Source organism: Cynocephalus volans, chromosome 1, assembly GCF_027409185.1.
Source record: "Cynocephalus volans isolate mCynVol1 chromosome 1, mCynVol1.pri, whole genome shotgun sequence".
Lineage (NCBI taxonomy): Eukaryota > Metazoa > Chordata > Mammalia > Dermoptera > Cynocephalidae > Cynocephalus > Cynocephalus volans.
The window spans coordinates 42,211,049-42,224,999 of record NC_084460.1 but is presented as its reverse complement, the minus strand read 5'-3'; the positions used below and the strand labels follow the sequence as shown (position 1 = coordinate 42,224,999).

Sequence of the window (13,951 nt, the reverse complement as noted above, 5' to 3'; positions counted from 1 at the left end):
ATTTTTCCTTAACTCTTAGAGAAAAAGACAACAGTGCAAGTGAGAGAGTAATGACAACCGATATTTGGCCTTAGTGTTGGGGAGATGATAGGGAGTTGGTGGGAACTGTGGCAAACTGGAGAACACCTGTGCAATTTAAGGGGGCAGCTGCTTTGCAGCTCCAGCCAAGTGATGCCATTTGGGACTGTGGGTGCAGCCTGGACAACTCTTCTGATCTTTCAAGAGTACCCCCAAATCTGAATTTTTATGTGAAATCTCCTGATTTTAAATGCTGGCAACTAATTTACAAATGTAAAGAAAAGAATATGTTTAAGAGCCAGGTGTGGCCCACAGATCCCCACACCACGATGTCTGGCACAGGGAGGAAATAGCATTGGACTGAAGGTTTGAAGCATGGCCGTGGAACTTGGGGGCCTTGTAGTTGGCTGCGGCCAGCTCAGGTGGCAGAGGTGCTTAGAATGGCCTTCAGAGTTCTGGGTCTGATCCCTTCTCTGACACTTACCAGCCCTGTAGTCTTGGTTAGGGCCTTAGAGTCCTTCTGGGTAGAATGGGGATCACCATGTCTACCTTTTAGGTTTGTCTTGAGGACCAAGGAGATGACCCACATCAGGAGTCTGACCCAGTGCCATACATGGGGAGAGAGATTTATATTTTTTATCCCCATGATTAAAAGTTTCTGGGTATGGGTTATATGCTACAAACAGAAAGTCACAGTAAAAGTAAAAGCTTCATTTTTGGTTTTTAGCTCTACACACATAAATTCAAGAATGAACGAAATGGACCAATTCCTTAAAAACCACAAGCTACCAAAACTCACCCACGATGAAACATCTACAACTATTAAAGAAATTGAATTTGTAATTAAAAACCTCCAGGAAAAACAAAATCTCCAGGCTCAGGTGGTTTCCCTGGAGAATGCTGTGAAACATTCCAAGAAAAATTAGCACTGATTCTCCACAATCTCTTCTAGAAAATTAAGAGGAGGGAGCAATTTCCAGCTCTTCTGATGAGGCTAGTATTATCCTGACAGTAAAACCAGATAAAGACAGTGCAAACCAAAAACCCCAAAACCAAGAAACAACAAAAAACCCATCTGATCTTTCATGTAAAAAATATCCATCTTTTACTATCTCCATTAGTGTGTGTTCCTGCATGGGGACCCACAGTGCCCTTCAGGAAACAGAATACAATTCTCAGGCTTGTCTTATGAGGTCAGCAGGGCAGGAAATGCTATACCAATTTTACAGATGAGCAAACTGAGACCCTAAAAGAAAAGTGACTTACTCTGGGTGTGGGATCCAGGAAGTGGTGGAGGGAGATTCGATGTGAGGCCTTTCGACTCTGCGATGCCTCACCACCCAACAGGATTCCAATCAGAAACGGCTCGGCAGACACCACAGCAAGCAGCTGTCCCCCACCCCAGTGCGCACGCGCGGTAGGCAGCAGGCGCAGACCGCGCCTGCGCTCAGCGTTCCCACGGATGCTGCCAGCCTCGCAGACTCCCGCCTTCATTCCCTCCCTCCCTTCTTTCCTTCTTTAAATTGAGGTGAAATCCACATAACATGAAATGAACCATTTTAAAGTGAAAAAATCAGTGGCGCTTCATACCCAAAGGTGCAATCACCACCTCTATCTAGTTCTAAAACATTTTCACCCCCTCAGAAGGAAGCCCCGTATCCAAGAAGCACTTGCTCCCGTTCCCCCCTGCCCCCTGCCCCTGGGAGCCACCCGTCTCTCTCTGTCTCTCTATGGATTTACCTATTCTGGATATTTCACGTAAACAGAGCCACACAATGCATGACCCTTTGTGTCTGGCTTCTCTCAGCATAATGTTTTCGGGGTTCACCCGTGCTGGAGCATGTATAAGTATTCCACTCCTTTTCATGGCCAAATCGTATTCCACCGTATGCACATCCTGTGATTCATCTATCCATCCATCCTCTGATGGACATTTACAAAGAGAGGCTTAAACTGCGCACACCTACTTTGAATTAGGCCCCATTGGCAGACGTGCATCAGAGCTTCCCCCTCTGCCTTCAGAGGGGCCCGAAAGTTCAAAAATTCACGGAGGAAGTGTGGGAAGCAGGTATGGTGAGGGGGACACCTCCTAGTTCCTGTCAAAGTCAACCCCAAACACAACAACCTTGACACCTTCCTGCCATTCAGTGGGTGACACCTCATCACCAGAGGCTCAAGGGAATTCCAGCAATCTCTTGGAGGGGTTCAAGAACCCTATTGTTGGGAAATAAATGGTAGAAAGTGCAGGTGGGGAGTTGGGGGAAAGCTGCTTCTCAACTTGTTAGTTAAGCGTAAAGGAAAATAGTCCCCATTATCAGGTTCCCAGTGTGCCTGGGATGTTTTTCCCACCACTTACCATTGTGAGCAGCAACCCCTATATTTACAGAAGACAAAAGGGCTTCTCACGCTAACCCAAGCAAGAGTTTGTTGTAGGTTTTGCATAGAAGATTTAAATCCCCTCATTTTTTTTTTTTCTTTCAGATGCCCTTCAGCATTCATTTTGAAAGGTGGGGCAAGAAAGGAGAAAAAAAGTTGGCAAAAAAAAGTCTGGGGAGAGAGCAGGCATTTGTTAAATTTGTGGGTGGAAAATTAGGCGTCCTCAGGAGTCTTAACTAGTTCTAAAGACCTCAACCCAAGTTGAGGAAATGATCTCTCTCGAAGCAGCAGACAGCACAGCGCTTCAAAGAAAGTCTCTGCTAATGAGCACTTTTCTGACAACCCCAAACCATCTCTAAAATATATTTTATGTTGGAAATAATCCTTTAATGCTCCAAAATACATAAGCAGAGGCACTTGGCAAGAAAGCCCCCTGGCTTTGGGAAGCACTATTATAAAGGATTAAGTTGACAAAGGGTACCACCCTCACGCCCAGAGCCCCTCAAACTATGTCATTTTCCCCCACGACATCTTTCAAAGCATTTCCAACTTCTTCCTCGCCCACCCCCGCCAAAATGACAACTGCAGATGTTTGCTTCTCACCCTTCCTCCTTCCAGGATGGAACCAGGTGACCAGTGAAGTCACTGTCTTTCTCCCCCTAATCCTGAAAAGAAAATAATCACTGGTCGCAGAGCCCAATCAAAGTCATCATTTCTTTATTAGCAGTGAGGACTGAATACCTTTCACTTAACTGAAAAGAGAGCCGGGGGTGGGGTGGGATTGTGGGGGGAGGAGTTTAAATACGAGATTTAACCCCCAGTGGGGGAAAGAAATCTCCAACTTCCTCAGAAAATCCTTTCCAAATTGTATTCATCTTGACTTAATCCACATCTACCGAGTGAATTAGGCAGTATTTATTTTGAGAATCTATTTTATAGAGTTCCAAGGACTCTGTTTTCCTTGGGCAGGGCTTACTCTCCATTCCAGAGCTGGAGTCTGCTGCCAGGGCCCGGCCAGGCCTTTAAACTTCCAAGGTGCTTGACTCGCATGACCAACAAAATGTAAATAAACACAGCTGAGCTCAGGAGAAATGGGAAGGTTTTCTCATTAAAGAAATAAAATAAACAGATGTCCTTAAGCACTTTGGCTTGTGTTTGTCAAAGGATGGAAAGCTCTAGATGTCTGAACGGCAGAAGTGAATTAGAGCTGCATCTCAAGGTAGAAGGGGAAGAAAGAAAGAAAAGGAAAGAATCTGTGGTCCTCTGAATTAACTAATGGTCCTCCAGGGAAGGCACTTTTGATCTGAACCTTAGCAACTTCTACAAATAGCTTTTAACTGCTGGGTCATAAAACCAGGGTTTTTTATTTCTTCTCGGTTTGTAAAGCAGTAATGGATAGGCCCAGCAGTGTATCGCCAACCGGATCTCATTGAATCCTGGTGGCATTGCACTGGGTACTGGATTCCGGAATCCGAGCTGGAATCCAATAACAATACCTGCTGAGGCATGTGGGTGGGAGTTGGGGGGACTCTGTGGCTGGTTGGAGTGGGCAGAGGAGCTATGTGAGGGGGTGCAGATCCATGATCTGCCAGGCACCCTCTACCTGGCTCCTTCCAGACACACAGAGGCTGCAGCCTGGCTGGATCCATGAGAAAAGCCAACATCAGGTGAATTCAGGGCTTACACCTTGCTTCAGGTTGTAATGCATGAAGATGTCACCTGGGGTGGAGTTACAGTGCATTCGGTGGATTCTGATTCAGGAAGTCTTCATTTCTGACGGCTCTCTGGTGATACTGGTGTGTGTACCACAGTTCGGGTAGCCAGGGGGGTTCTGGCAACGAGGGGTTTTGACCCTATGGTAAGCAATGATGAAGAAGTCTGAACATGACAATTCTTCGATGTCTCAGTTTGGGTGTCTCCTGAAGTTGACGCTGAGCCTAGGATTCAGGTGCAAGTGGTTTGTCTGGGAGGTGATCCCAGGGAGCCTTGGTGACACAGTGGGGAAGTGAGAGAGGAATGGAAGGAAGGGGACATCAGTGAGCAGGTCATTGGGGCTCTGTCCCTTTTGGGACAGCTCGGTAGTCATTAAAGGTGAAAGTCAGGGGACATTTGCCAGCCCCAGCCACTGCTACTTTGTGTAGAACACACTGCAGAGTGTTGCAGGTACTTGCAGAGGGATGACATGTGCCTCCAGATATGGCCAGCCTGTAGTGCTATGAGCCATCAAGAGGGGGTTCTGACCTCCTCAGGAAGATGGAAAGCTTTCTAAGGATGCACCTCTGGATGAGTAGCATGGCTAGGCTAGGAGAGGGTAGGAAGAGCAATCCAGGCAGATCATCAGCATGTGCAAAGGCCCTGTGGTGGGAACAGCATTGTGAGCAGGAAGCTTATGGGTAAGTGGGGGAGATTAGACTGGCAAGGCTGGCAGGGGCTAGACCTTTCAGGACCTGGAAGGTGATGGTGAGGAATTTGTCCTAAGGGCAGGAGGCACCACAGAAGGGGTTTCAACGAGGGTGAGGATGCAGAGTGTGACAGGATCACAAGGGTGAGGGAGACAGAGGGACAGCAGGGAGACAGCTGTTCAGGCCAGAGGAGATGGTAGCTGGGACAAAGAGGTGGTGGCAGAGATGGAGAGAAGGGGACGGAATTCAAATTCAAGAGACACTTAGGAACAATATTGGTGATGGCTGGGGTAGAGGCCAGCAGTTAAAGGAGTTACATGAGCAGACTTAGTCTGGGAGACTCCCAAAGAAGTGACTTGTGAACAGTGTTATGTAAGATAAGCCGAGCTCCCTGTGGGTCAGGGGGCAGGCAAGAGGATGAAGAATATTCCAAGAATTCACAACAGCAAACACAAAGGCCCAGACACAGATGGGAATTTGGTGCGCCTGAGTAACCGAAAGGTGTGCACTGTGGCTTTGGAAGAGGGTTGGTGATGACACCAGTGAGCTGGCAGTGGCTCACCATGAGGAGCCAGTTTCCGAGCAGCAATGGGAATCCTTGCAGGGTGTCAGTGAGGGGTTGACACGATCTGATTAGTGTTTTCAAATGCTCCGTCTGGCAGCTGACAGCAGGGTGTGGTGGTGGGTGGTCTGGAGGTGGGCAGGAGGCCTCACCTGTGAGAAGATTCAACCAGTAAAACCCTTCAGCCCGTGCCTTGTTATGCCTGAAATTATCAGTGCAGGCTGAAGCTTTTCATGCCGTTCTTAAGACGGAAGGTTAAGAAGGCAAATCTTAAAGGAAATCCTGTGCCAAAGATTTTTTCTAGAGGCTTCCAGTTCTGGTTCTTAAGCATGGTGAGCCTCAGGGATATCACCTGTGAAATGGGTATTCACCTGCCCTCTGCCCGCAGGGTCGAGAGGACTGAATGTGCCCAGAGTCGTCAAACTGACTTGGTGTCTTCCCAAGAGCCTGTGAGGCTCTGAGAGTTCTGCTCAGTTCTCCACCTGTAGGAGAGTTGACTCATGTGCTTGAAAGATGTACATACGAGTATCTGCGGGAAACTTATTAAAGGTAAAAGTCAGGGGACATTTGCCAGCCCCAGCCACTGCTACTTTGGACGATGCACAGCTCCATTCAAATAAGAACCCTTGGAACCACAGTGGAGACTGTCCCTTTGAAACCACAATGTGTCCACCAAAAGACCGTCTAGGAATTCAGTGGGGACTCAAATGGTTTCCAAGGGAGCAATTTGCTCTGAAAAGCTGAAGCATTATTGTCTGTATTTTCAAGACAGTGGGTTTCTCTCAAGGAGATGTGATGCTGGTGGGTGCTGCGGGAAGAGAAATCCCAGCCTGGGAACTGCCCTCATTGCTGTGAATACAAAGTGTGCGATTGGGACTCCTCTCTGAGCCCAGGTGACAGTGCCACCCTGAGCCAGCCTCCCAGCTTTTCACAGTAGAAGGCACCAAGTGTGGATTTGGAGGCTGGCTCTACTCCTGGACTGGGCATCTGTGGTTCCGCCTCCCATCCATTCTCGTTTTTTCTGCTAATGGCTCCTTGTGGGGAGTTGCTGGCCCCCTTCAGGTGCACGTGGTGGACCGTACATCAAGGTGTCTGACCTCCGCAGTCAAGAGGTGGGCACAGCACCCAGGCTCAGCCAATCAGCCTCTCTCCTGAGACTGGAGAAATTATGGCTGCAACAATGGCTCTGAGGCCTGAAGTGCACTCCATCACCTCCCACCCACTGGGAGCCAAACTCCCTCCACGCTTTCCCTTGATCCTGTAACTCCCTCATATCCTCCTGACCAATTCCCTTGTGGCTAAGTTAGCCACACCTGGCCTTTGTTGCATGTGACCATAAAATGTAACTTTTGTAGCCATTTCCTGGTTCTGGGGGCTTTGGGCAAGATCCTGAACTTTCTTGGGACTCAGTTTCCTCATTTGCAACACGAGAAGAGTAACAATAATTTTTGATTTATCCACCATAAGGAGGTGGTTGTAGGATTAAACCAAAGTATACAGTGAACTGTAAACTCCCAGAAAAACAAGCCCAAGTCCTTTTTATTTACCTTTGCCTATTCTTGAAGGCCCAGCTTCCTCTTACAGGAAGTCTTCCTTGACTGTCTCAGCCCCGTGAACACCTGCTTTCTCTGATCTATACCCAATCTCTGTTTTCAGTATGGATCTGATCATATGTGGTCTTGCATAACTCATTCATTCATGTACATACATAAGATCAGGTTAAATCATTGTTTCTTTTAGTTTTTATTATTATTTTATTTTATTTTTTCTGCCCCACCCCCAGTTTATATTTTTCTCAAAGCTAAATACTCAAATAGTTCTCCAAGGCTTGTTATAAAACTGCAGCTCCTCTGCCAAGCCGTGTCATTCCTGCTTTGTCAGAGAAAATCACCTTTATGTTTTTCAGGTCATTATTTTGGTATTCCCCATGCGTCTCTAAATGGCATGGTTATAATCACATGGCTTCTTGATTTTTCACGTTGAGGCGTTATTTACTGATCCCTCTAAGGGCAACGTGGATTGAGCTTTTTCCCCTGGCTGCCCTCACCATGCGTTCAAGCTTTTCACTCCCTGTTCCTCCTACACACAGTCATGTTTTTCACTGGGTTAGTAATCAGAGTTCACATTCCTATGATGAGTGTGTAGATTGACTGCCTTGGTGACCCTAATTAATGTCCTCCCTATGTCCTCACACTTTGTAATGTGATATTAAAGCTCCTCCCTTTAAGAGGGGGGTCTACTCTCCACCCTTTAAATCTTGGCTGGCTGTGCCTCCTCGGCTGACAGCGTGTGGCAGAAGTGATGCTGTGCCAGTTCCCAGCCAAGGCTTCAAGAGGCCTGTGTGCTTTCATTCCCTCTCCTCAAAAGGAGCACCGCTTCGGCATGAGAACAAGCCAGGACTTGCCTGCTGGAGGATGAGAGAGCCCATGGAGCAGAGATGAGTTGTCCCAGCTGAGGCCATTCTGCACCAGCCACCTGCCAGCTGACTATAGACCCATGAGTGAGCCCAACCCAGATCAGCAGAACCTCCCTACCAACCCACAATCTCATGAAACTCAATAAACACTTATTGTTTTATGTCATTAGGTTTTGGGGTGACTTATTACATAGCTGACTGATAACACAGCTAAGCTATGCAGTAAACTATGATTACTTTTCTTGCATAGTCTTTTGTTTTCCTTGGAGTTAATAATTTTTTTTTCATCCTTTCAATACATTCAGATGCACTTGGTATTTTATCAGTTTAATCTTTTTGGAGATGTCTCTCTCAGTACCTTTGAACCTACTTCAAGCAGGATCAACCATAGTTGTAACTTTCTCTCATATTGGGACCTATTTTCCCTATGCTCTGGGGATTCCTTCACCTTGCTACTATGTTGAATACCCTGTTTCCTGTATCCTGTGTCTTACCCTTTCTCAATTTTTCTCCCATATTGTGCTGGTACATATTCTCTAGTAGCTTTCCCAAAAAAGGTACATGACAATAATTTGTTTTCAGACGTTGCATGCCCCCCTTCCTGAAAATGTCTTCATTCAACTGTCCGACCTGACAGTTTGGCTGGGTATAAAATTTTTGCTTGGAAATAATAACTTTCCTTCACAGTTTTAAGGCATTTATCCATTGACTCTAGCTTCCAAAGCCACCTGATTCCTGAAAAATATGGAATGCATCATGAAATTGTGTGTCATCCCTGTGCAAGGACCATGTGGATCAACTCTATATTCTTCCTATCTGAGTATGTGGGCTGCTGAAACAAGTATTCCAGTTGAATGTTTAAGCTCTTGGTGGGCAGAAACAGTTTTTTACTTTTGGTTTTCCACTTCCAGTGTCCAGCACATTACTGTGAACATGATAGTTTTAAAAAAAACCTTCAAACTTTCATGAATGAATGAGAGGGTCCAATATAACACCTGTCATTCTGTTTCACTCATCAGCAAGTATTTACTGAGTAACTACAATGTGCTGGGCATTGTGACTGCAGTATTAATAAAGCAAAATAGACCTTGATCTCTGCCCTCATGGAGGGGAAACAAATTAAACAAATAGTCACACAAACTTGGTCAGTGCCATCAAAGAAAAATACAGGATGCTATGGGAACTCAAAACAAGGGGATCTAATTTCATTTCAATCAGGGGGTCAGGAAAGAGTCCATTGAGGAAGTGCCATTTGAGCTGAGACCTGAGGGATGAGTAGAAGTTTGCCAGATAGATAAAGCTCTTTAGGCAGAGGAAACAGTATTTGCAAAGATTTGGGGATGGGGAGGAGCTTGGATTAATTGAGGGCTTGAAAGAGGACAGATGTGGCTGGACCATAGTGAGCAGGTGGGAGTTTCCTGAGATGCAGCTGGAGAGATGAGTAGGCCACATACATGGTGTCCCAGATCATGGTAAGAAACTGATTCGCAATCACTTATTTAAGTCTCTCCTATCCTTCTTCCCAGAATGTGAGCTATAAGAGAGCAGAGACCTTGTCTGTTGCATTAGCTGCTATCCTCTTATCTATACCCCTGCACCGACCAGATAGACACATAAATATTAATGAAATGTTTATGAATCACCGAATGAATAAATGGAATGAGTAAATGGATGGATGGATGGGTGGGTAGAAGGACAGATGAATGGATGGATGAGTGGATGGATGAATAGAAGGATGTATAGATGGATGAATGAATGGAAGAATGAATGGATGGAAGAATGGATGTTAAATGGAAGGATGGATGGAAGGATGAATGGATGAGTAGAAGGATGGATGGATAGATGGGTGGAGCAGTGGATGTTATTGATGCTCCACCCAGATCTCCTGGGAGCCCCTTTTCTGGTTCTCTTTACCCATCATCCAGCCTGTGCACTCCTAGGGACTGTGCACCTCTAAGGATTAGGACTCCTAAGTCACAAACTTACTCTGAAGACACTCGTGGGCTAAGGAGCCACTTGGCTTTGATTTGCTGACAGCCAGAAGCACCTGGGAGCTTATGCCCCACCCACCCTAGGAGGTATGACTCCAATGACTGATTGGTGCAGAGGTATGAAAGTCCAACTCTTTTTCCTGGAGGTGGGACAAATGCCACAGTGGGTATAATTTACCTTCCAGAGCTCCGTGCAGGATCAGGCTGAAGCTGGGACTGTGCCTGGAACCCCACCCTTGTCTGGCCCCTCCCTTACAGCTCCCCCTGGGAGCTTTCCCTTCATAAATTACTTGCTCATAAAACCTTCCCTAAGGATCTGCTTCCAGGGAATCCAGCCTAGGAATATCTATCAATTTCATCCTTCAAAGTTCTGGAAATATCTAACCCTTCCAGTAGATGATGGGCTTTCAGAAAATATCTTACTGTCTTTCTTCTATTTGTTGGAGAAGGAGGTGGTGGGGATCTAAACCACACTGAGTGACCAGAAGTCCCAGCTGGGATAACAGATCACTGAGATAGTCAACATTTAGGAAGTAAATAGGCTGCTTCTTTTTTTTTAAGATCTTAAAGGCACAGTTTGGAACCACCTGACAAAGCTTAGAATTTGTTTGGAGGGAACCAGGGACTCTTGTGTCCCAGAGTCCACACAGAGGACCCAGGGGGCATGGGGACCAGTAATCTCTGCCACCACATATACCACACACTCTGGGCACAACCTGGTGTTGATGGGTCACAACCGCAGATGCCTCCGGGGACCAAAGAGGCCACACCCAAGTGGAACAGCTCCAAGACCCAAAGCTCAAGTGGGATGTACTAACGTTCCACTCCAGACAGGGAGGGGACAGAGGTGAACCCAAGGACACATGTCTTGTATGAGGGTCCCCATTCTGAAAACTCAGGCCTGGCGTTGCCAGACCTTCCCATTTTTTAAGAGAAATCAGACATCCAGATTTTTTATGTAAAAATCTAGATTTTAAATATTGACAATGAATTGTGAACTTAAAGAAACTCCAGGGCGCCTAACCTGTCCTCAGGCCAGATGTGGTACCCAGATTGCCAGTTTGAAACCTCTCATCTGAAGACTTTCCCAAGGCCTGGCCCTTTAAAGGAATGATGTGGAAGGAAATCCTGGATGAGATTCTGCTCCGACAGGCACCAAGGGCCACCTGACCCTGCCACCCAGACATTGTACCTTGCCATCTGGCCCCAGCCCAGGTCCCCAACCTGCCAAAGTGTCCCTGGCCCAAACTTTTGCTGGGCCCCTGCTGTGGGTTAGGCTCTGGGTGGGGCCAGGCCAGGCTGGCCCCAGCCTTTCAGCCCTGGAAGATGCTGACAGGCCCTGTCTTGTCCCATGGGGAGATGTGTGTTCCCTTGAGGGCGGGCGCCCTGGGATCTCATTTCTGCTGTGTTTGCCATCACACATGCCGAAAACTCCCTTCTCATGAGTTATTTATTTGTTTACTCAACAAATATTTGTCCAGAGGATATGCCGGGCATGGTGCCCGGTGCCAGGGGATAAAGCTGTGAACACATCAGACCTAACCCATGTGCTCCTGGAGTTCACAGTGTGGTGGAAGGGCTCACTTCAGTGGCTTTTAATTTTTATCCTCAAGACAGTCACACAGATCACTGGAGATGCATCACATGGTTATGAGCAATGGGCCACATCATGGCTTTTATCCCTTCTAAAATGGGTGACCTTGGCTGAGTCATGCCACCTGTCTGAGCCTCAGTTTCTCCTGAAATGGGTATAATTGGAGTAGCCATGCTTATAGGTTGTGGTGGCGATTAAATGAGGGAGAGGGTATAAAACTGTGCTGGTGTGGAGCTGGGGAAGCCTGGGTGTCCTCCCTGTGGGCAGGATGAATAAGGAAGACGTGGAGCCCTGGGATTCCGTGCAGCAGTCACAGGCGGCGTTCTCAGCTGCAGCACCACAGATATGGGGAGCCAGATCATTCTTTGGGTGGGGACTGTTCTGTGCATCGCAGGATGTTTAGCAGCTTCCCCGCTAGGAGCACTCATCCCCAAGACGACCCAAAATGTCTATGACATTACCAAATATCCCCTGGGGGGCAAAACTGCCTCCTCTTGAAAACTACTGAGTTAGAGCAATGGAGTTGTATGAATGGCAATGTGGAAGGATTGAAAAACCACAGAGCGGAGGGGCGAAAGTGGGAAACATGGGGCATTCAGACAATGCCATGTACACATAGAGGAAATGCATGCACACGGGAGATTTTATAGGAAACAAACAAAAGGCTGCCCGTTAAGCTATGGGGAGGGGAAGGGGAAGAGTACAAATGGGTTTAAAAGGGAACACAGATTTGTACCTACATAAAACGAGAAAGGAGCCTTGCATGAGCAAATACAAATAGCTCAAGCTGCGCCCTTGAGGTCCGACTCAAAAAAGCAGTAGGGTTCATAGCAGGGTGCTCGGCATATGGTAAAGGTGCAGTACAAGTTGAGGAATTTGTTCAAGAGGAATTTGCTAGTTGTCAATAAGGGTAGAAGAGATCAGGTCTCTCCAGGCAGAGACTGTGGACAGAAAATATGAAATCTCTATAGCCCAGGGGGTAAGAATAAGGACTTGCTTTTCATTCTTTATCTGTGGTTGCTTTTGCCTTGGAAATATGTCCAGATCGCTATGCTCATCATCCGCCTCCACCGGCTTGGTGCAAACATCCTCTTTCAGCTGGTGGGCGCTGTAGCCTCCTATTGGTCTCCCCATTCCAACCTTGCCACTCTCCAGCCTACGGTCCCCAGAAGCAGCAAGAGGGACTCTTTAAACATGTAACTCAGCCCCTATCCTTCTGCTGCAAACCTCCATGGTGCCCACTTCAGAGTCACAGCCAGGTGGGTTGCTACTCGCCCTTCCCTGCCCTGCTCCAGCCACACTGGCCTCCGGGCTGTCCCTCAGACTTCTGCCTCAGGGCCTTTGCACTTGCCGTCCCCTTGCTCTTCCACTAGATATCTGTTCTTCCACCTCCTTCAAAATTTAGCTTCTTTGTGAGGCCTCCTTTGCCACGTTTTCTCAAATTGAATTTCAACCTCCTCCCCCTGCAATACTGCGTATACCACATCCTCCCTTTTGTGCTTTATTTTCTTTTCTGTGTGTCTTATTTATCTTGTTTATTGTCTTCCCTCCTCTCCCCAAGGACATCAGCTCCTGAGGGCAGAGCTTGTAATATACTTTGTTCCCTGCTCTGTCCCCAGTGCCTAGAACAGTGCCTGGTACACAGGGGGTGCCTGATAAATATTTCTTGACTAAACCCAGTGAATGCATGTATCCCTATGAAGACCACCAATGGCATCTTGTGGGTTGATTCTTTGATACGTTGCACCCCCAGCCACTGTGACAACTGAAAATGCTTCTCTTTCCCAAACACTCCCATCAGCCCCAGTTTGTTCCATGAAGGACCCCAACAAGGACATGGATGAGATGTGAGTCATTATTTCCTGATTGCCTCCTGGGTTCCCTGTTTTCCAGCCATCCACCCATGAAGTGGCAGGTTTTGAACTTTCTGGACTCAGGGTGGTGGGTGGTATTGGTTTCTTGGCCTGATTTCCAACAGCTGAAGTCCACTGAGGAGAAAGGTGTTCAGAGGCCTCTATATCTTGCTTGCTACAAAGCCTAAGAGAGGGACAGGCTAGATCAGGGGACCAGGCAGATATGACCACAGCCAGCCTTGCTGAGGTTCTAGATGCCACCAGACTTGAAGTACCCCTGGGGGGGCACCAGGTACATCTCAGCAGTGTTCTAAGTGGATAGACAGACTTGTGGTCCATGGGCTCTTATCCCGTCCCTTGATGTTGTGAGCACGCCCTGGAAGTCTGATACAATCTGGGGAAGGAGGGGAAGAACCCAGCCGAAGGAAGGCTTGAACAAGAATTTAAGTTGCATTACAGAAAGATAAAATTCTATTTCATGCATGCTATGTGGGTTGAGATCTCTCCCAGTTACAAACACATAAAGTATTCACTTGATAACATTCACATAATCAACAAACATGTACTGAGCTCCTTCTATGTGCCAGGCACTGTCCTAGGCCCTGGGGCTACAGCTGGAAGCCAGACCACCTTTGCGTCTGCAAGCACTGCCAGAGCCGCGGGGCCAAGGCAAAAGAAGTCTGGTTCCTACAGACACTCATCCAAACATTTTTTTTTTCATATTTTGAATCAAGTAGAA

The 13,951-nt window shown here is 47.2% G+C and overlaps 1 protein-coding gene and 1 non-coding gene across 6 annotated transcripts in view; both read right to left on the bottom strand.

Moving 5' to 3' along the window:
• Positions 1 to 13,951, bottom strand: part of EYA2 (EYA transcriptional coactivator and phosphatase 2) — a 272,105-nt gene that overhangs the window by 68,269 nt on the left and 189,885 nt on the right. The gene's annotated exons all lie outside the window — the stretch shown is intronic.
• Positions 8,513 to 8,622, bottom strand: LOC134365553 (U6 spliceosomal RNA). The gene has a single exon (XR_010022120.1). It is a non-coding gene; the product is annotated as a U6 spliceosomal RNA (small nuclear RNA).